Here is a 23592-nt window from a genome sequence, read left to right as displayed (position 1 = left end):
CATGAACAAGTTTCATAAAAATATCTACACCAAGCAGCGACACATGCAAATGTTACAGTCCTCTGAATGCAAATTCACCTCCTCGTCCCACTGTCCCTGCTTTCCTTCACTAAAGCTTGAAAGGAAATCCCAGCTCACGTTCTTTAAGCTAGGTGGACTAATCTGGGAGTGGGCATATCTATCCCTACTCTGTTTTGTTAGTTGAAGCGGAGTTGTTGATGTCCTTCCTTCCTGTACCACAGACAGGCAGTTTCACATGCAAGCACTTTCTGCATCTACTGTTACTCATAACAGTTGAAATTGACTTTTAAGGCAAGAAAAGGTGTGGGCAGATTTTAAAATGGGCAGCTTCACGACAATACATACAAAGACAACATTGCACTGCATTCAATGCAGTTCCAGAACCCCTCTGACTGATGCTGGTTAATATATTGTGTACATTTTGCACAGCATTCAGTACAAGAGCTGGTCAAGAACTATGGAACTGACCATATTGCTCCAGACAGTCATTTGTTTATTTATTTTGAAACTCACTGTTGGGAACAGTGGGAAGTTTCTCATAAAACATGAATTATATTTTTTTATTCATCAATTGCTTGGTTGGTTTTAAGCCAAAACGTGGGCTTCCAAGTAAAGAAGAATCACAAGAACTTATTCCATCTTACTTTTTATGAGTTCAAGCTGGAGTCTTGGCTATCGTTCCTCCCTTTACTGACATGAACTTGTAGTGATTATAACGAGGTCAGCCAGGTAAGGCCACATTTGGAGTAATGCGTGCAGTTCTGGTTGTCCTACTACAGAAAGGAGATTATTAAACTAAAAAGGAGTGCAGAAAAGATTTACTAGAGTGCTACTCTAGGTGAGGCTCGAACTCTCAACCTTAGCATTTCACTTGTCCCTATACTGTCATCCAAGTCCTGTGCATTGATAGCTTGCATCAGTTGACGAAGATTTAATAGATTTTTTGAATCGACCTATTCAGGAATGTTATGATACATTTCTGGAATTGGTGGAATTTGAGCGGAAGGCTTCTGGCCCAGAGGGAGGGATATCATCACTGCACCAAAACAGCCTCTCACATCAAATCATCTGGAAGACCGAGCCCAATTAAGGTCTTGAGTTTCTCCAGTTGTGGCCCATTTGAGAAAGCAGGGTTATGCAAGACTTTGGAGTAGAGGAAGGAATTTCACAGACTCGAAGATTTGAGTTATAAGGGGAGGTTGGATCAACTGGGAATTTGTCCCCCCCGGAGCGTAGGAGACTGACCTTAGAGGTATGTAAAAACATGAAAGGCATAGGTAAAGGTTGATAGCCAACAACTTTTCCTCAGGGGGACTCTAAAACCAGAGGACATAGATTTAAGGTGAGAGGGAAGAGATGCAAAATGGTCCAGAGGGCAGTGAGTGTCTGGAACGGGCTGCCCAAGGTTCTGGTGGAAGTACAATTTGGTTACAAAACATTCAGAAAGGTAAAAATGGATCAAATAGACATGAAGAGATATAGACCAAACAAAGGCATATGGGACCAGTTTAATTGTGAAAACTGGGCAGCACAGGCAATTTGGGCCAAAGGCTGTTTCCATGCTGTAGACCTCAGTGACTCTAAGTGGATCTCATAGAATGGGAGCTCCCTGACTGGATCTGATTAACAGCCTCAGTCAAAGAGCCCAGGCTGACAGATAAGAGGAGTGGCAAAGGTTCTGTTCTCTCTCAGAGTAGGGCCAAGGACTCTCCCCATCAAAATAAAGGGTGACTTGGTGACAGGATATCAGTGTCTGTGGAAATAATTCAGAGCTGTCAATCTCCCTCCTGTCTGCAAGATCAGTCAATGTTTACATAACATTGTTGCTATGGCTGCCCAAGTGTGGATTTAGACTCCTTTATTTTAAAAAGAATCACCTGACCATTTTTTGAAAAAAAAGCACAGATCTTTGTCTCGGTCTTGATAGGCTCAGTCAGAGAGGAAGGAGATCCTGCATCTCAGTACAGAACCATTCCAATCTAATGCCACGACCCAGTTGCATTGAGATGTCAGTAGGATCCAGGGGTCACTGACTTTCACAGGAGTTTGACAAGCACTTAGTCTTTGCAAAGACCCAGGCACAATGTAGAGCCAGCCTTTCAGGGAAATAAACTGGGAAAGGTTAGAAGTAGCATATATTCCAATATGCAATGTACCGAATCCTTAGGGTTTGCCAAAAAGCAAAAGTGTTTCAGTTGTCAACTTAATGGGATCATGAGTACTTATGCTAGTAAGTGACTTTCTTTCCTCCAATAACATATTGAAGTGAGTCATAGAGATCTACAGCAGGGAAATATGTCTTTGGTCCAACTTGTCCATGCCAACCAGATATCCCAACCTAATCTGGTCCCATTTGCCAGCACTTGGCCCATATCCCTCTAAACCCTCCCTATTCATGTACCCATCCAGATGTCTTTTAAATGTTGCAATTATACCAGCCTCCCACTTCATCTGGCAGCTCAATCCATATGTACACAACCCTCTGCGTGAAAAAGTTGCCCCTTAAGTCTCTTTTAAATCTTTTCACCCTCACCTTAAACCTATAGCCTCTACCTTTGAATTCACCTTCACTGGGAAAAAGACCTTGGCTATTCACCTATCCACGGCCCTCATGATTTTATAAACTTCTACAAGGCCACCCCTCAGCCTCTGACACTCCAGGGAAAATAGCCACAGCTTAGTCAGCTTCACCCTATAACTCATACCGTTCCAATTCCGGTGACATCTTTGAAAATCGCTTCTGCGGCCTTTCAAGTTTAACAACATCTTTCCGATAGCAGAGAGACCAGAATTGTTATTTTGGCTGGATTCAGTGAACCCGAGTCAGTGAATCCCTAAACCATTCACTGTATGAAGAACCTCTTTGCTGTATTTCAGTGCCGTTATGATGTGTTGCGAAAATACAAGGGTTTTAATTCCTGTCACCTTTCCCGTGCTGACTTAAAACCTCAAATGCCTCCAAAGAAAAACTGTGGAATTTGCCCCATGACCAAGAAGGCAAATCTTTCACAATCTCAATTGGCAATGCATTAATGTTTTGAAGCAATTCTAGAGTTAATTTTGGCCTTAGTGGTAATGTGTTTTTTATCTCCCCATTGCTGACAAGTGCATAACCATCATCAAAGATCCAAACATCATCACTTTCACACAAATGATTGTGCATTGAATGCCTGTGCAGTGTTTCTTTATGATTTATATATTGAACCATGCCAATATGTTTTAAAACAGGACAACTGAGTTGACAGGATTTACAAAATGTTGTTAGAAATGAGCAAATATGCCTGTACCTCACTTTTTTTTTATTCTAAGGCTATCGCCTGCCTTCTTTTATCATGAAGAACCTGATAGTGAAACAGACAGTAATCAAATGAGTGACAAAGAGAGCAAACTGTGCCTGGGAAAAACCACAACTGATCAGTAGTTTTGTATCTGCGTAGGCAGGGAGGAAGTTACTGATCAACCTAATTGCTTGACAGAACCATTAACTGGCTGTCATCGTTCCAATGGCTGCTGACATAATTGGAGTATTAGAGTAAAAGAACACTTGGGTACTGGTTCCAGAAGGCAGGAGGAGCTGTTAGCTTACGGCAAGACACGGCATCATTGTAAAATGTTGTCTTAATAATCCTCATGGCTCAGAATTGGCAATGTGTGATTGGGAAGTCAGGCAATCTATCAATTGTAATTAAAACTCAACCAAAATACTAATCCAATGGCAAATGTGAAGCACCCATTTGGTCAAAATTAAAAGTTGTTTTAATGTGTGCATTTTATTTGTTTCCAGGACTAAGGGGAAATTACACTTGTAAAGGATGAATGGCTTTTATGGTTAGGCTAAGCAAAATTTATGATGTATCATCCCACTTCATTCAGTGGTTTTAGTTAACCTTACCCCAAATCATTTAGCTTCCTGAAAACCCATCTTGACTGGCATGTGAATTTATACTTGGCTGAAAGTAAACACAATCATTAGCAATTTGTCTGCATTTTCACCAGTCATTTTGCTTTGTTTTAGATATTCACCATTCTCACTGTAGCCGCTTACTCTCCCTTGACATCCATTGCTTTACTCTGTTAACTTCCTAGCCAGCTAGCTCTCTTAGTCTCTGAGGGAGCAAGAAAAAGTTCAAGGAGTTTGTTTAAATCAACAATGGAATAAAGAGACTTAAAATTTCAAAGGTTAAACACAATAGTGGGTGACAGAAAATCCAAATCACAAGCATCTCCTACTCTACAGTTATTACTCAACCATTAAATATGAAATCGGAAATGAGCACCATGGAATTAAGCGCAATGTTCAAACTTGTGCTTCATCTGACATATATCCATTAGCAACCGTTAGTTGTTTTATTTATGCCTAATGAAGGCATATGCTATGCCAAGGGTAAGCGCTTTTTGATTAGATTAGATTAGATTGCTTACAGTGTGGAAACAGGCCCTTCAGCCCAACACCGCCCCTCTGAAGCGCAACCCATTTACCTCTTCACCTAACACTATGGGTAATTTAGCACGCCAATTCACCTAACCTGCACATCTTTGACTGTGGGAGGAAACCAGAGCACCCGGAGGAAACCCACGCAGACACGGGGAGAATGTGCAAACTCCACACAGGCAGTCACCCAAGACGGGAATTGAACCCGGGTCTCTGGCGCTGTGAAGCAGCAGTGCTAACCACTGTGCCACCGTGCCGCCCATAAATTTGCACACATATATGACACCAATCAAATCAGATCTCCTGAGACACTGTGGTGGAGCAGAACATTTAAATAAGGCAGGTTAGACTGACTCATACCAAATGCAAGCTGAATTCATAAGTAGATTCTGTAATTCCCTCCAGACACAAACATACATGTTCCCTCACTTACTCAACATCAGAAGAAAATACTGCAAAGTCCAGAAAAAATATTTTGAAATGCATCCTCAGATTACTATGAAAATGACAACTTTCCCAGAGAGATTAAGAGCAACAAGAATGTGGCTTCCTGAGGGCAGAAGGCAGTGTGTTCTATATTCAGCAGCACCATATTTACAGTACTTTACACTTCACCTATATGGTGTTAACATACTTTATTTCTGTTTATAGCTATACCTTATAATTAGCTCCATACAGGGCAGTTTATAATAATCATATAGAATAAACGTAAACAGACAAGTTGATCTCTACCAGCCTTCTGCTGTCTGCAAGCCTTCTCCCACCCCTCCGCACCTAACCCTTACAGTGAGTCGGCTGAAAAGTTGAGGAAGTCCATCCCAGAAAAAAAACCGTGATGGAACATAATAGAACCGGACAAGATCAGGGCACAGGGGGAGCACCAGTTCCATTCCTGATGATGTGGAGGTGCCGGTGCTGGACTGGGGTGTACAAAGTTAAAAATTACACAACACCAGGTTATGGTCCAACAGGTTTAATTGGAAGGACTAGCTTTCGGAGCGACGCTCCTTCATCAGGTGCGGAGCAGCATTGCAAAAGCTAATGCTTTCAAATAAACCTGTTGGACTATAACCTGATGTTGAATGATTTTTAACTCCATCCCTGATGATAGCCTACCGTCACATTTCCAGTAAATCTACACATGGATATTACCTAGCGCCTTTGTTAACACATCCTGGGACTAACTGAAAGAAATGGTACAAACAAGACAGCAACTTAAACAGTTGTGCATGTGGTTTTGTTTTTCTGAACTGCTCAGAATTGTGGTTTCTCACTTTGCATTGCTGATTATCCCCTCAGTCAAATAAAATGCTCGGTCTGCTGGAGGTCTCTCCTGATGGCTTGGTGCATAATGAATTAGCCACTGTGCAACAGAGTTACACAGATTTAAGAGGCCCAAGTCTATTCCTCAGTCTATGCTGGGCTGGGCTGGGCTTTGTGAGCCAGACAGTGGTAGGAATGCTCAGTCTCCTTGATATACAGCCAGAACTCTTGCTTTGCATAGCAACACTGTCAACGCTAATAGCAAACATGTCTGCAACGAGCTGGGTCCTGGAGCTCACGTTCTCAGCTCACACATTCACCACCGTCTGGACTTCTCTGTACAGCAACCCCCAGAATGGGTCAGTCCCAACAGGCATAAAAGGGGGAAATTGGAGGGGGAATTAAAATCTTCAAAATGGTTTTGTTGAAATCATAAATAATTTCCCTACAATCTTAACATTTGACATTATTACACAGTTGGTTTCAAGTCACTTCATCCATAGAAAACCATCAGATCTCAACTGCTGAAGCAGTGGTTCATTACCACATCTGTCAATGCCAATTAGTTTGTACATTTTATTCAGTTTACTTTAATGCCACTGACTCCAGCAGAGTCAATGTTAAATGAAGGTGCAGTCCTTTTTAGCAGAGGACTGGAAATTACAGCACAGAATGCACAACAGATGTTTAATTCATCAACAGTGCAGTTATAATATACACTATTTGCAGAATTAGGCTGCCCATCATACCGCATTTCAACCAGAAAAACGAGAGTTGTGCAAACATACTTAAATGCAACACAATTTTCACAGAAATAAAGGAGTGACTATTTTTACAGCTGTTTAGGTTAAAATCTTAAAAGGAAATTGAAGATTTGCCACCAAACTTGTTCTCACACTTGATATATCTAGAGACAGTCCCCAGTAGATGTGAATCAGAGATGCCCACTGATGACAGCACAGGGTTCATGACTTGTCAAACACCATCAGTCCAAGCCACAACACAACAGGAGCTGGACTACTTTCATGCTAGGGTTGAAGCGTGGAAAGAATGTTACTTGACAGGCAATGGCCATCTCCAACAAGAGAGCATCTAATCTTCTTGCTCTTGACATTCAATAGCATTACCCTCAATGAATCGCCCACTAACAATGGTAACTGGGGTTTACCATTGCTCAGAAACTGAACAGGTCCAACCAAATAAATACTGAGACTACAAGAGCAGGACAGAGGCTTGGGGAAATCCTGCGGTGAGTAACTCATCTCATGACACCCCAATGTCTGTTCACCATCCACAAAGCTCAAGTCAGGAGTATGACGGAATATTCTCCACTTGACTGGATGAGTGCCGTTCCAACAACACTCTCAGGCCACTTGGGATGGGCGATAATGTTGGCATAGTTGGTGACTGTCTCATCCCTTACAGTAAATCTTTTAAAATAATATAGGTTAGGACAGCGCAGGAGGCAGTTTCGGTATGGCCAGATCCATTACTGAATAGCTTGCTAATCCTTATTTTCAATATCCATATTTTTAAGTTGTTGCTGGAGAACTGTCCCAGCAGGAGTGAATGAATCATCTTCAATGTTAAAAGTCACCTGGAGTTATTCGGTGAAATGAAAAGTAGTTAAATCATCACCTCACTCCACGCAAACACCAAAAACAATTCTGATTTTCCCCAATTACAATGTTCATGCTGTATCAATGTAACAGGAAACCTTTTTGCATGGATTATTTGAGGAAAAAAAACAGCATTGATACGATCTTGCTGAGTTTTAAAGTACAGTGGGTCCAATTTGAACCACAAACACAACCATTCATTTGAGATTCAAATTCTGCTACTGTTGGCACTGTAATTTCAAAATAAAATGGAACTTTTATGATCCATTACTACATTTTAAAGCTGTTGCCTACATTTCCTACAGTTCAATATTCAGGTTTTTAACAACTACAAAGAATCTGAAACTTACACGGGTGGGGATCAATAGTGAGCAATAATTCTGGAACATCAAAGAGAAAAATTGGCGACCCAGGGAGGGACGTTTAAATATTATAGGATGGAGCTAAAGAAGATTTTGCAATGCCATCGTAATATAGCATTTGTCGTTCAACTACTGTAGGGATTTTGCACAAATCTCCATTTGTTTCAGAATAAAGGAGAAAGAGCATTAGAATTCAATGAGCTGAATTCCATGGAGTCTGACAGAGCAGGAACAATTGCACAGGGTGAAGGGTGTAGATGAGGTGGGTGTGGGATAGTAGAGAATCAGACGGGAGCTCCTCAATTGCTTTCCTGGCATTGACACTCTAACAGTCTCACCACTTGTAGTGTTTGGTAACGCAGGAATGGGATGTAGGAACTCCCACCAGGGTCACGCCGTTGACCCTGGGATAGCAATGAGTCTCAGTAACGAGTCACAAAGACAATATTTCCGAGCGCAGCAGAATATAACAATGAACCAAGAATTTAATGGGATTCTTGGCGAAGCCTTTGGATTGCTACCAACAGCCACTGCTCCTCAGGGAGGCCACGTGGCTAGCCTGTTATGTGCCTGAGAGCAAGTTTGAATAAAAATTTGTTTTTTTTTTAAGAATTAACAAAGTGAGCAACAGAATCACGAGGGGCATGGATAGGATAAATAGCCAAGGTCTTTTCTAAACTGGTAGGAGAGTCCAAAACTAGACGGCATAGGTTTAAGGCGAGAGGGGAAAGATATAAAAGGGACCTAAGGGACAACCTTTTCATGCAGAGGGTGGTGCGTATATGGAATGAGCTGCCAGAGGAAGTGGTGGAGGCTGGTACATTTAAAAGGCATCTGGATGGGTACATGAACAGGAAGGGTTTGGAGTGATATGGGCCAAGTGCTGGCAAATGGAACTAGATTAGGTTGGGATATCTAGTCAGCGTGGACAAGTTGGACCAAAGGGTCTGTTTCTGAGCTGTGCGTCAGTATGACTCTATGACTCTAATTGTGTATGAGGTGGTGGTAATGGAAGGAATTAGAATGACAGTTAGCACAGACTCGGTTGAAGAAAGAGACTTTTTGTTTTATTATTTTTCTCTATGGCAACAACACAGGAGATTAATTAATATAACAGTACAATATGTTCTTGTACTCAAAAACATATTTTACACTTTAATTGTTTCTTCCCATTCGTTTCTGATACATGGTATTGCCCTTGTTACCAATAAAAATAACCCATTGAAGCAATGCATTCAAATGACGTATTTTCAGTGAGCATGGCATAATCCCCACCACGTTCACACAGAGGATTGACTAACCCATTCAGTATTCTGTGGAATTTATAAGAATGAGAAGCGAGCACATAGAAAGATACAAAATTCTTAAAAAAGGGCTGGTGCAGATGCAGAAAGGATGGTTTTACTAGCTGACGGTCTTGAATCAGGGGTCAGAGAGTCAGAATCAGAGGTAAGCCATTTGGGACTTGGATAAGGATGGATCTCTTCACACAGAAAATGGTTACTCTCTGGGATTCACTACCCCTGCTGAGTCTAAAAGCTCATTCATTGACTAAGTTCAAGACAGAAATTGATAAGATTTCTCTACTGACTTCAAGGGATATGGAAATAGTGCAGGATATGATGTAGTGCATAAGCAGCAGATAATTAGAAATCGTCTAGAATGGTGTTGTATCCTCAAAAGGATAACTGACCTATTCCTCCAGGTGAAAGTGAGGACTGCAGATGCTGGAGATCAGAGTCAAGATTAAAGTGGTGCTGGAAAAGCACAGCAGGTCAGGCAGCATTCGAGGAGCAAGAGAATCAGGAAGGGCATTTGCCCGAAACGTTGATTTTCCTGCTCCTCGGATGCTGCCTGACCTGCTGTGCTTTTCCAGCACCACTCTAATCTTGATTCTGACCTACTCCTCCTCCCATATTTCCATGGCAGCTTTGCACAATTAGCGATTACAGTGTTTTTAACATCAAAGCTGGCATCCAAAACCTTCAGCTCAGCAGCTCCCTTCCATTTCACATCTCAAGACTGTAAGAGATAAAAGCTAGATCGTCAGGTTACATTTAAAAAGTTACCTAGTTTACAGCTGTAGGTTCCTTCGGCAAATCATCGTACATAGACAGGTCAAGACTCAAAGTTACTTCTTCACAACTGATCTTAAACCTTGTAAAGATGCCAGGCTGTTACATAGAATTCTTGCTTGGAGCCTCCTGACTTTGCTTTGTAAACCAACACTGAAAAAGATGGAGGTCTAAATAAATCTGGACATGGGGTCTCCCTCATCACCACGACCCAATTCTTTCAATCTAATGCTTTACTTGAGTTTGAGTTTGATTCACTGTTGTCACATGTACGCAATACAGTGAAAAGTTGTGTTTTGTGTGCTACATGGGCGGATTGTACTACACAAAGTGCATCAGGGTAGCAAACAGAGCAAAGAATACAGTGTTACAGCTGCAGAGAAGCTGCAGAGCAAGCTCAGAATTAATATCAGAGAGGTCTGTTCAAAGGTCTTTTAAAAGCAAGAAAAAAATGTTCTTGCATCAGTTTTTGTGTGTTTTCATATCTTTACATTATCTGCCCGATGGTAGATGGTGGAAGAGAGTATGACCAGGGTGGGAGGAGTCTTTAATTATGTTAGTTGCTTTCCCAAGGCATTGGGAAGTATAGATGGAGTCAATGGGTGGAAGGCTGGTTTGTGTGATGGACTGGGTTGTGTACACAACTCTGTAGCTTCTTGCAGCCTTGGGAAGTTGCTAAACCATAATGAATATATTCTTTTCATAATCCATGTGATGTCAGATATCATTTACAATGGACAACTACAGAATTGGGAGAGCTGCGAGATTTTGAAATTTCGTATCAAAAACAAACTAGTTAGAATAGATTGATACTCATGTATTTAGGTTAAGGGCATTCTCATTTGTTTTGCTTGTGAGTACCTCACCCAAGACCATCATTGGTTGCTCATCACTTTCAGAAAGTGGAGGTGAGGTGCTGGCTTGAACCGCTGCAAGTCCTTTTGGTGTAGAACAGCCAAGCTGCTGTTGGGTGTCCCAGGATTTTGATCCAGAGAAAATGAAGAAATTGCGGTACGTTTCCAAGTTAAAATAACGTGTGGCTCTGAGGGGAACTTCCAGTTGGAGGTGCTCCCATGCACTGCTGCCCTAACCCTTCAGTCAGTGGCTGGAAGGTGCTGTTGAAGGGAGTATGGCACACTTCTGCAATGCACCTTAAACAGTGACCGACCACCAGGTGCTGGTGGTGGATTGGGTGGGAGGTAGCAGGGGGAATGTTTGCACTGACCTTCTTGAATGGTGTTGGAGCTGCACTCATCCAGGAAAATGGGGAGTATTCCATTGCCCTCCTAATTTATGCAGGTCTTTCTAAGTCAGTATGTGGTAATGAAAACCAATGACAATTGTCAGTAACTGACTAATGGTCAAGCATATTTTATTGTTTCCAACTCTGTCAGAGCCAATTTATATAGTACCTTTCATGACTTTAAGATATCAGCCAATGAAGTACTCTTGAAAGGTCACAGACATAATAATGGGAACAGTGTCAAAGTATGCCTGCATTCTAGAGATCAGGAACTTAAATGTCCACATGTTGTTTCTCGAGACAACTTGCTAATTTGACAAGAAAACACAATAATTTGTGCACAACTGGTAAAGAGGACCCCTCCCCCAGGCTCAATCTTAACCTTCCTCTCTGAGCAGACAGCAGTTACATTCATCTGAACGAAAACAGGTATTTTCCTCAAATATTTTAATTAGATCCTGATAACATCCTCAGGACTTGACCATTGTGGGGCAAGCTCTGTAGCTTTCTAACCAAGTATGGTTAGAAGACCATCTGGAACCATTTCCACGGTACAACTTCACATTTACTTAAGTAATTTTGTCATTTAATTAATCTCTCTACATCTTAAAAATATTTCATGTGCATGGTGAGATATCCATTTTTCTGCTTTTGCAAGCTTCCTTAAGTTCTCTCTAGGGGTCCTGTTGGTCACTCAAACCAATTGTTCATTTTTAATTTGGAAAATAGGGCACTTGAGACAAAGCTATGAATCGCTTGTGTGCAATGGTTGTGAAAGGGGAGGTTCTCAGTTTCCAGTCCATGTAGCAAAGTGAACATGATGCAACCTCTCAGATTAGAGAAACATGCGCTAAAATTCTTGGAGTCCAACTTTGTCACATGGAACCATGGGTTACCTTTAAAAGGCAGCAACCTATTCATTCACCTCCAAAGTGCATAAAGTATATCAACTAAATAAGCCAGCAGGATACTTATTTGCTCTTACAATTAAAAGTAATATTTATTTTAATACATGAATATGTCAAAATCAAAAAAGCCTCCAATACAGGTATGTGCGGGAGAATCTGTTTTTTGATAAAGAAATTCTCATGGAGCTGTGTCTTTGTTTATTTATTGTTACTAATTCATTGTTGGTTTTCTCTGCTGTATGGCGAAGGCTGGTAAGTGCTTCTGGTCATTGAGAAGCTGTGAATGAGACTACAATAAATGTTCAAACGTTAGGTTTAGGTTTTACTATCACATATACTCTAGGGGTACACGAGACTCTCCGAGTGCTCTACTCCCAGCTCCTGGCGGACAAAGAAAGCGTTTTCGTGATACCCTCAAGGTATCACTGGTGAACTGCAACATTTCCGGAAATCACTGACCCAAGACCATCTAAAAGTGGAGGAGGAACATCTGGGAGGATGTTGAGCACCTCGAGACTTGCTGTCGGAGAAAAAAAAATAGAAGCCAAGCAAAAACAGCGAAAGGAGCGCACTGTCACACCAACACCTTCACCTACCCCTTCCCGTGACCACCACTTGCCTCAAGTGTAACAGAGCCTGCGGTAGCCGCATCAATCTATACATACTCACCCTGAAAGTGGGAGATAGTCTTCCTCGTCTGTGAGGGACTGTTGGTGATGACAGTACAGTGAAACGGGTGCAAGGTTACCATTCTTGCTGCCATCTTAGGTACAATGATACCTGGGTATAAAAATAGTGAGGGGTGGCAGCGCTCCTTCAGATAATGTGTCCATGTTCATGACATTCAGTAGCAAAGGGCAATGAGCTGCTTAAAATAATCCTGTGCGGATTACCATGTTTTGGTTTCTGTCCATATACAGTATGTTTTCAAAGTGTCTATGAACAACAGCTGGAAGTGCCACTGTTGTCCCAATTTAATCAGGACTGTAATAGCCTGCCTGCTGCAACGTAATTCAAGACAGCTGTTAATCTGGACAAGACTGAAATGAATCGTTTCCCTAGAAACAATGTAGGCGCTTCCTTTTTAAATCTTGGTTCTCACAATAGCACCAGATGGCTTTCAGACTAACAGGTTTTGTCAGGATTCTTCTGCTGAAGTGAAGCAAATGGTCATTCATGCTCATCCTTCAAATGTCTTCAACGTAGCAGGAATGGATTTAATACTTGAGGCACCAAATGCCAGAAATGGCCCGTCTTTTATTATTCGGCTGTTAATGGTAAATATTCAGCCTGCCAGCAACATTCTAGGCCCGCTGGAATTCTCCCTATAACCTAGTCTGTCAAAATTAAGACTTAAAAAGCTGCTTAAAATTGCACAATATGATCTAAAGCTCATTGGAGATGGTGGGTATGTAGGACACCGAAATCCAAATAAAATACATTTTGGGAAAGATAAAAGGACAGTGTTGCTGGGCCATTTTTGTGTTTGCCATAGATTCACTGTCACATTCGGCATCGACTCTAATGGGACCAGCTAATTTCTCCACAGCTTCTCACACTAATATGACCAGCTGGTACTATGCACAAAAAAATTAATTAGATTTCATTGTGTAATTGGTGAACTTCTATAAAACCATGACGCACATACATGAATGACTGCTCTTTTTTTTGAAACCCTATTTTTTCTAAATTCAACCCGCTCCAATACGCTATTATACTCCTCAGGAGCAGGTGGGACTTGAACCCAGGCCTCTCTGGTCCAGGGACTGAGTCACAAGAGGTCACTTCTAACAACTGCTGTGTACACTCCACTACGTAATCATCATCAATTGATTGTAAATTGCCTTGAGATCTGCTGGAGGCTTGATAAGACAAATCTAAAGTACCTAACTGAATATAATGAGATAGGTGCACTCAATCATTCTATGCAACACATCTACAGAAGTCTACACTGTATAGTCAAAGGGTCCTGTGGCCCAATGGTAGTATCTGAGTCAGAATGCCTTGCATCAGAACATTCCTGAACTGTTTGACTCAAAATGGGCACTCCTATCCTTCAGATTCTTGAAGAATCACAGATACTCCCCATAAAATCAGGAGGGTCACACTTTTAAGCTCAATTATAAGATGACAGCAAGGCACGGAAGAGAATCAAACACTAATTCTAATCTAACTCTAAATGTTTTTAGAAAAAGGAAGAGGGGTCTTTTCTTAATCCTTTTCGTGTGAGGTCAGTTCGGAGAATAGCAAGCTATTTGTGGGTTTAAACAAAAGGTTATTTATTCACACTCTCATTGAAAATCCGACACAATGCCACCCACTCACTCACTATACACAAAGCTGTGGAAAAATACAATTAACAAAGATACTGCCCATTTTCTAGGGATGGTTTTGACTTAATTGATTTGACGTATCTTGGGGAAGGTGGTGGTATTACAGTCCCAGTGAAGAAGGCATTTTCACTCCTGAGAGCTAGTCTAGGTAGGGTCAATAGGTAGAATAATTGCAGGATTCCAAAGAGGTGGACATTCAGTAGGTCACAAGACAACTTGTTTACAATCTTTTTATCAGGGTATCAGTTTTCTGGTGTGTTTGAAAGTGGTAAAGGCTTGGAAATCTTCCAGTGTTGCAGTCTGAGGTTTAAAAGACATATATGCCACGGCCATTCTTGCTGCTTCCTACTGTGTCATTTGCAGATTGACCAGTTGCCCCCTGGTGTACTAAGATTTGTTCGTTGTGATCCTAGTTGGATGGCAATTGACTGTGGTCCACGAGGTGGTCTATTTCAGTGGGGCAGGCTGAATGGATCATTTCCTGTCCACCGATTTGTTTGGGAGACAGTGAGGACTGCAGATGTCGGAGTACCAGAGTTGAAAAATGTCGCGCTGGAAAAACACAGCAGGCCAGGCAGCATCCAAGGAGTAGGAGAATCGACATTTTGGGCATAAGCCCTTCCTGAAAAAGGGCTTATGCCCGAAATGTCGATTCTCCTGCTCCTCAGATGCTGCCAGGCCTGCTGTGTTTTTCCAGCACAACATTTTTCAACTCTGGTACTCCGACATCTGCAGTCCTCATTTTCTCCTAGTTGATCTTAACCTACTGCGAATCCTCTTGCAAGGATGCCTACCTTGAAGAAGCTCTCCTCCTCCCTCTACAAGGATCTCAGTGAGGACTGCACCCCCCCAGGTCATCTCCTCTGCCCTGAAGCTCTTCAGCCACATCCTGAAACAAACTTGCTACTACAGCCACATCTCTTTCCTCAGCACGTGCCTACGAAACCGACTGACCCCGCATGGACTCCGGACTACATTCAGACCAACACAATTTGGACCCAACCAGGACAACCAGTACTTGCAACAAATCCGAAGCCTCCAGCAACAGACCTCCCTCTGCATCCTCCATTCCACGCTTGCAGCCATGCGCCGCCACCTACACTCTCTGCAGTCAGCCCTACCCCAGCTCAGGACAACACTCCCACAGACCTGCAAAGGACCTCTGCTGTTCTTCATCCTCAGAAGAATTCATACACTGAACAAACACCGATTTGTTTGTACAAATACGCAGGAAAAATGACAAATGTTGCAAATCTATTTAAAGAAAATAAAGTGACATTCATCCAGGGTAGATGAGCATCTCTCATTCCAACCTGAATCACAGACTTCACAACAAATGCAGTGGTGCCTGAATTTGGTTCCTTTGTTTTAAGCCTTTAACCAGTATAGGCCACAGGCAAGCCAGTGACACCATTTATTCATAGTAAAGTACAGCAATTTGACACATTCAACAATGATTAACACCAGAATTCTAAGCTGATAGGTACTATCATAATTTGAATATTATCATTTGGTTGTGAACACGAGACTGCCAAAACGCAAAATCTCTAGCATGAAATATTGCAGAGAAATTCTCTAACTTTCTCAATGAATAATTTCCACTAATTTCCAAAGAAAGCAACAGATTTTTGAGCACACTGCATTCTTCCTGTGCCCACCAAACTCAGGATAACATGATCCACATGAGTGAGCCATTTCTGCCAGAATATCTCGTGTTTGAAAACATTCAATTGTATCACAAGTTTAATTATATCAAAAATAACCTAATAACATGTGAGACAGCTGGTGTATTATTGACCAGCCAGCCCTTCAATTATATGGAAAAAGCAGCAAGTTTGATCTTGCAGGTGCTCAGTGGGAAGTTGCTGATGGTGAGTCCCAGCGTGTGTGGTTCCCTGCAGTTGGAGCTGGGAGAGATGTGGGTAGGGAATTATTGTTTTCTCAGCTGTAGGTCAGACTCACCACACTTCAGGAATTCCATACCAGTTGGACTTATACAGTCCTTATATAGTCCAACTTATATAGGCCTTCCTGAAGAAGGGCTCATGCCCAAAACGTCGATTCTCCTGCTCCTTGGATGCTGCCTGACCTGCTGCGCTTTTCCAGCAACACATTTTCAGGACTTATATAGTGACTAAGAGAAACTGGTGCTGATGTCTTAATAATGGAAAGGTTTTATCTGGTGAATAAGATGTACATTTCCCTTATCAAGTGGTCTGTCCAATGTTCAGACAATGAAAGAGACAAATAGTGTTTGTCCAAGAAGTGGAATTTTAACATTTTAAAAAGGATTTCTATTTTGAATGTGAAATCCCACAAACAGCAATAAGGTAAAGTTAAAAATCACACAACACCAGGTTACAGTCCCACAGGTTGATTTGGAAGCACTAGCTTTCGGAGCGTTGCTCCTTCATCAGGTAGCTCCGAAAGCTACTACTTCCAAATAAACCTGTTGGACTATAATCTGGTGTTGTGTCATTTTTAACTTTGTCCACCCCAGTCCAACACCAGCACCTCCACATCACAGCAATAAGATAAAGTACCAGTTGAAGATTTTATTGGTGCTGTTGAGGGAAAACTGTTGGCCAGGACAGCCCTAATTAGCCTTAAAAAAAAACCCCACTGTGTCTTTAACATTCATCTTGGAAGACAGAAGGAACATTGATCTAATAAACTTTCAAAGATGTAACTTTTCTGCTAAGACATTATTCTCAACTTCTACAATGACAGTGCAGTGCAGATGTGATAGGTCTCTGGAACAGGATTTGAACCCATGACTCTGAGTATCTAGAATGCCATCACAGCAAGGGCTAAAATTCTGTGCATTAAACCACGTGTGCTGCATGTAACCTCGTATGATACATTGTTGGAACTGTCCTGATAGCACCAGATCGCAAATAGCTCACAAGTAAACAGACAACCATTCAAAGATCTAAATCCGCAAATGTCTGAAATAGAAATCCTTTCAGAGACTAATCATACACAATAACAAATTGTCAGTCTGATTAAATAACAATGGTGTCAGGGATTCCTAATTACACTGTCACTCTCTCAGGGTTAAGATATTTGTAAGACAAAAACATTTTAAAAAGTCTGTTGCTAGCTGGCTGAAATATCCATATTCTTCAACTGAGGTAAATTGGATTTTCAAAAGGAACAACACAGCTCATTTTAGACTTGACCAAAAGTCACACATATTTATCCCTGTAGATTCAGTGGTGTGGGACATCACTAACTAAATACAATATGTAGAAACCCAGAAACAAAACTACTTGTAGGGATTGACTACCAAAGACCAATCTCCATGCAAGATTGTCATCTGCGAGTTGTACATTTTAGAAAATTAAGTAGTTTTACCAATTTTCAGGGAGAAGCTTAATTTCAACTCATTGACATACCGTTGCTGTAACAGACTCAATATATAAGGTAATAGTGACCATCAAGCACAAGGTGGCCTTTTGGTGGGATGCAATCAGGATAGATATTTTCTGATGGACCTGTTCAGAGCTGTGACACTGCTGTCATACTTGAGAAGATGATGAACTGAAATGAGAGCTATGAGCACGAGTGCAGGACTAATATTCAACACTTTCTGGAATAAATTAGTTTTCTTTAATACAATAGACGTAACAGTAGGGTTTAGCTTACAAACGTATCGATGTTACTTGTGGTACAACAGGGAGCAGCTAATGTGGCTCATAATTTCAGTCAAATGGAATTATTTTGAGGTGAGTTTGTGAACCAAATCTTGAAGGTTTGTTTTTTTCCAGCAATAATTAACAAACATGGTGTCATCGCCAAGGTGATAATATTTCAATCTAGAACTTAAATGTTGTAGATCTTGTTTTAAGGTCAAAGTTTTGATTTCTGCTAAATATGGCATCAACACACATGAAAATCCACAAACTACAACATTCCTGTAAATTGAGATCTAATATCAGGAGGACTAGATTATTTGGCTGTGGTTGCGAGGAGATCCTCGCTTGTACCCTGTTGACCTTTGTAATGTTACTCAGTTAGTGGTCAACCCCCATTTAAGCTGCAGTAGCCAAAGGTACTTCATTGTCCCCATACGGAGTGTAATATTTGCTTGGCATGGGTACATGTGGGATGTTGCCTGACCTGCTGTGCTTTTCCAGCACCACACTCTCAATACATGACAACACCACAACAGCAACCAAAGACAGGCTGTAAATGCTAGCCCAGCCAACAATGTCCACATCCAAGGAATCAATTGCAAAAAAAAAGATCACATTTAACACTCACACAGACAAATCATCATTATGTAAAGACCAAATCTTTCTGATAATTTAATCCTTCAGTTACACCACTCGCAAATGTTCAACAGAAGTTCAACCATGTTTGCAACTACATAACCATTGAGAACCATGAAATATCTAAGGGTTTGATAATCTGGGCAAGCGATTAGCTTGTAAAAGTAAAGCACATAGGATTGGGGTGGGGGAGGGGTGGTGTACTGATGTACAGAGAAACCGTGGAAATAATACGCACAGAAGGGGGAGGGCATTTTGTCCATCTTGTCCATGTTTGATGCACTTTCTAATCCCATCTTTCTGTACACGGCCCATAAGCGCTGTAAGCTGCAGGGCTTAAGTGCATATCCAGGGACTCTGAGTGTGTTTCGGGTCTCTGCCTCCCCCACCAAATTTCAGACACCCACTACCCTAAGCATAAAAAACATTTTCCTCACAGCCATTCTAATCCTTCTGACACTTAATTTCAGTCTATAAACCATAGACTATTTTCAACTCTGCCAAGGGAAACAGCTTCCCCCCACTCACTTTATCTCTACGCCTTGCAATTTTGAATCCCTCACTCATGTCACTCCTCAGCCTCTTCTGTTCCAAGGACTCTATGACCCTCTCCAATCTCTTCATGTAGCTATAATTCTCCAGCCCTGGCAGCATTCTAATAAACCATCTGGAACTGGTTGGCAGACTGGAAACAAAGATTAGGGCTAAGTGGAGTATTTTCCGAATGGCGGCCAGTGACTAGCGGGGTACCGCAGGGATCAGTGATGGACCCCAACTATTTACAATGTAAATTAATGAATTAGTGAGAACTTAAGTGCAATATCTCCAAGTTTGTAGACAATACAAGGCTGAGAAAGGATGAGCTGTGAGGTTGATGCAGGAATACTTTGGTGTGATTTGAACAAGTTGAGTGAGTGGGTAAATGCATAACAGCTGAAATATAATATAGATAAATGAGAGGTTATCCTCTCTGGCAGCAAAACAGGAAGGAGTATTCTTACTTGAATCAGGACAGACTGGGAAAGTGGGAGGTGCAGCAAGACCTGGATGCCCTTATACACCACTGAGAGTAAACATCCAAGTTCAGCAGGCTGTGAGGGAGGCTGTTGTTATGTTGTAACCATATTCTCCACCACCTCAATCCTGTGTGCTGTATGGTGTACTGACATGTACAGAGAAACCATAGATAGCAAAAGAATTTGAGTACAGGAGCAGGGATGTCTTGCTGTAATTGTACAGGGCCTTGGAGTATCGTGTGCGGTTTCGGTCTCCTGATCAGAGGAAGGATGCTCTGGCTACAGAGGGAGTGCTGGGGAGATGACTACCCCTGGACTGTTCATCCAGAGATTCAGGTAATACTCTGGGGACCCATCTTCGAATCCTGGAAGATGGTGGAATTTAAACTCAACAGAATTTAATTTAATTCTGATGATCATTGTCGATTGTCAGGAAACACCCGTTATCTGGTTCGCTAATGTGCTATCTTTACCTGGTCTGGCCTACATGCGACCCCAGACCTACAGCAATGTGGTTGGCTCATAACTTCCACCTGGGAGATGCCCTCATCCCACGAATGAATAAAAATAAAGATCGATTTCTGGCATTTTACAACTGATGAATGAGAGAAACTGAATCGATTTGGATTATATACAATCGGAGTTCTGAGGAATAAAATTCTAACAGGACTAGACAGGATAAGTGCAGGAAGGATGTTGCTAATGACCAGGAAGTCAGGGGTCATAGGTTAAGTACACAGGGTTGGCCATATAGGACAGAGATGAGAAGAAATGTCTTCAGCCAGAGAGAGAGTAGCCTGTGGAATTCTCTGCCACACAGAAACCATTTGAGGCCAAAACATTTTAATGTCTGCAAGGAGTTAGAAATAGTTCTTGGAGATAAAGGGGTCAAAGAATACAGGGAGAAAGCGGGACAAGAGTGCTATGATCAGCTACGATCATAGTGAATGGTGAGGCAGGCTTGACGGGCTGAATGGCCAAATGTTTCAAAAGCTGAAGAAAAAATTTCCATTTGAAAAGGATGAAAGGGTTGGAGATAAGGCCACAGGACTATGGTGCTGATTCTGTGACTCAGGCTCATTTTTAGCTGAGGTCTTCACTGGGATCACTGAATTCAATCTACAAAAGGATTTTTTTTGGTGGAATTGTTGAAAACGATGCTGTTGTACTTTGGGACAGTCTTTGCCATTCTTCCATGCCGTACTGTACAGCATAGAGGGGTTCATCGTGCATTTGGCTGTAACACTTAGTGCAAAACAAAGTACTGTTTGGCCACATATTGGAAATGCAGCAATTTGGCACAATCTCACATGGTAGCAGAACTGTCACCAGGAGATCAGGATCAAAAGGGGGATATTATAAAATTATATGACATCACTAATATGCTATAGGTATATTGTAACCTTATTGGGCTCTATCATACTGTTGTTCAAACATTAAGATGTCCCTTGCTTATGCCAATACAGATATTCAATATCTAAATGTTTTCAGTAACATGGTGCTGATAACTGGAACACAGACACACACAATCTCACATTCCCAATAAGATGCATGTATACTGTATATAGATACACATATACCGATGTTTACAACATATAAATTAACATGTTTACTTACAATGCAAACAATCTGCCGAACTATTCGGTCTTTGACCCCACAATCATGCAATAGCCAATAGGTGCAGGAGCAGGCCATTCTGCCCTTCAAGCCTGCACCACCATTCATTATGATCACGGCTGATCATTCTTAATCAGTATCCTGTTCCTGCCTTATCTCCATAACCTTTGATTCCACTATCCTTGAGAACTTTATCCAACTCTCTCTTAAATGAATCCAAAAACTGGGCATCCACTGCCTTCTGGGGCAGAGCATTCCACACACCCACCACTCTCTGGGTGAAGAAGTTTCTCCTCATCTCTGTCCAAAATGGTCTACCCCTTATTTTTAAGCTGTGTCCTCTGGTTCGGCACTCACCCATCAGTGGAAGCATGTTTCCTGCTGCCAGAGTGTCCAATCCCTTAATAATCTTATATGTCTCAATCAGATCCCCTCTCAGTCTTCTAAACTCAAGGGTATACAAGCCCAGTCGCTCCAACCTTTCAACATAAGATAGTCCCGCCATTCCAGGAATTGACCTCGTGAACCTATGCTGCACTCCCTCAATAGCCAGAATACCTGAAAGAGCCAAATCCTGGCTTGGATTTGGACTATGTGCCAGAGCTGTTCTTGGATGTTTTGTTCAGCTGAGCTTGCTGCTATCCAAGACAGGAGCCAAAACACACTTCACTCACACTGTTCAAAGTTCCCCAAAGGAAAACGGAGCCTGTCGGTTGTATTTCTCAAACATATCATCATTAGCTGACAGCCTGGTTCACTGAGTGAACTGATACTCCCCTAATGTTAACAGACCAAGCAGTCGACTGCAATAAGAACAGGTGTCGAAAACGTCTTGTTCCTGAACAGCTGTAAATGTGCTTAACCTGCTCAAGGAATGCTACATCAGTCTACAAACATTCATTCAAAATGTGGAGCAGAAAGAGACCACTTGATTCTTTAAGCCTGCCCTGCCTTTCAACAAGATCATGGCTAATTAGTTTGTTTTGAATTCCAAATTCCTATCTATCCTGATAACCAGTCATTCCCCTGACAACAATTCACCTTGGTCTTAAAAATACTCAGTGAAGTTCTCCACCCTACAGCCTTCAATGCCTTCTGAAGCAGAGAGTTCCAAAGTCCCACAGCCTCAGAAAAAAAATTCTCATCTTCCCTGAAAGGTTGACCCCTAATTTTGAAACAGTGTCCTGTATTGCTGGGTTTGTTGTCCCTTGCATATCCATCTTGTCAACATCATTCAGGACTTTATACACTTCAGTCAAATCACCCCACACTCTTCTGAGCTCCAGCCTAAACAAGCCCAACCTGTCCAGACTTTCTCCACTTACTCCAGGCGGCTAACTCGGAAACCATCTGTGAGCACTGTCTGCAAAGCATCCGCATCCGCATCCTTCCTACAATAAAGGAGAGCAAAATCGTGCCCAGTATTTGAGGGGTGATCCCATCAATATCCTGCATAATTGAAGCACAACACTGTCACCTCTTTGTTCAATTCCCAGCATAATAAATGCCACCATCCCCCTAGCCTTTTTGATTATATGCTGTACCTGTGTACTAAGCTTGTGACTCAAGCCCTTGACCACCCAGATCCCTCTGCACCTTGAAATTCTAGCGTCGTTACATAATACTGTGCTTTCTGGCCCAGGTTCCAAATCACTTGACCAGAGCTCAGCTGACTTCCAATTTTATATTATGGCATAATAGGAATAGGGGCTCCACAATTGCGGGCATATACCCAAAAGTTGTGAAGTGAGTGAGGTATAGCTGGCCATGGCATTCATAGGGGCACTGTTGCAATTGTACTGGCCTGCTGATTAGCTGGTTGTATTGGTAGATCAGCCATCTACACTGGGAGCTCAGGTGATTACGAGGCTTATTTACCCCATGCGCAAAGAGGAGGTTGCATTTCTTCTCTTGGCTTCAACTAATACATTAGTGCTGTGGAAGGTGGCTGAAATGACGAGAGAAGAAAGATGGTTGACTGGATTTCTGATATCTTCCTGGAGGCAAGCATGGTTCCTACAATGTGAAAAGCAGGTGCCCAATAGTATCACTGAGAGTGGCTGTGTGTAATTGGAAGATAGGAACAGCCTCCCACCCAACCTTTAAACAGAAACTGCAGGTTTCAGAGCCTGAGTGAAACTGATAGAATCATAGAATCCTTAATGTGGAAGCAGGCCATTTAGCCCATCGAGTCCACACCGACCCTGTAAAGAGCAAACTACTCAGACCCACCCCACTTCCGTAACTCTGCATTTCCCATGGCTAACCCACCTGGCCTGTACATCCCTCGACATCGTGGCCAGTCCAACTAAAAACATCCATTTTAATTTAGTTTCACTTTCTCATTGATAACTGCAGGTTCTCTTGACAACATTGAGACTTTGGGACATTAAATGGACTCAGTGGCAGAATGTTACATTACATATCAC

General features: G+C 41.9%; 2 protein-coding genes across 7 annotated transcripts in view; one reads left to right on the top strand and one right to left on the bottom strand.

Annotated features, from left to right (window-relative positions):
• The window catches only part of LOC132825862 (ras-specific guanine nucleotide-releasing factor RalGPS1-like), a 781992-nt gene that overhangs the window by 440779 nt on the left and 317621 nt on the right, over window positions 1-23592 (bottom strand). The gene's annotated exons all lie outside the window — the stretch shown is intronic.
• The window catches only part of angptl2b (angiopoietin-like 2b), a 123800-nt gene that overhangs the window by 93813 nt on the left and 6395 nt on the right, over window positions 1-23592 (top strand). The gene's annotated exons all lie outside the window — the stretch shown is intronic.

The sequence above is a fragment of the Hemiscyllium ocellatum genome, chromosome 21 (assembly GCF_020745735.1).
Source record: "Hemiscyllium ocellatum isolate sHemOce1 chromosome 21, sHemOce1.pat.X.cur, whole genome shotgun sequence".
Taxonomy (NCBI): domain Eukaryota; kingdom Metazoa; phylum Chordata; class Chondrichthyes; order Orectolobiformes; family Hemiscylliidae; genus Hemiscyllium; species Hemiscyllium ocellatum.
The sequence above is the reverse complement of the archived record's forward strand: the minus strand, read 5'-3'. Positions and strand labels throughout refer to the sequence as shown.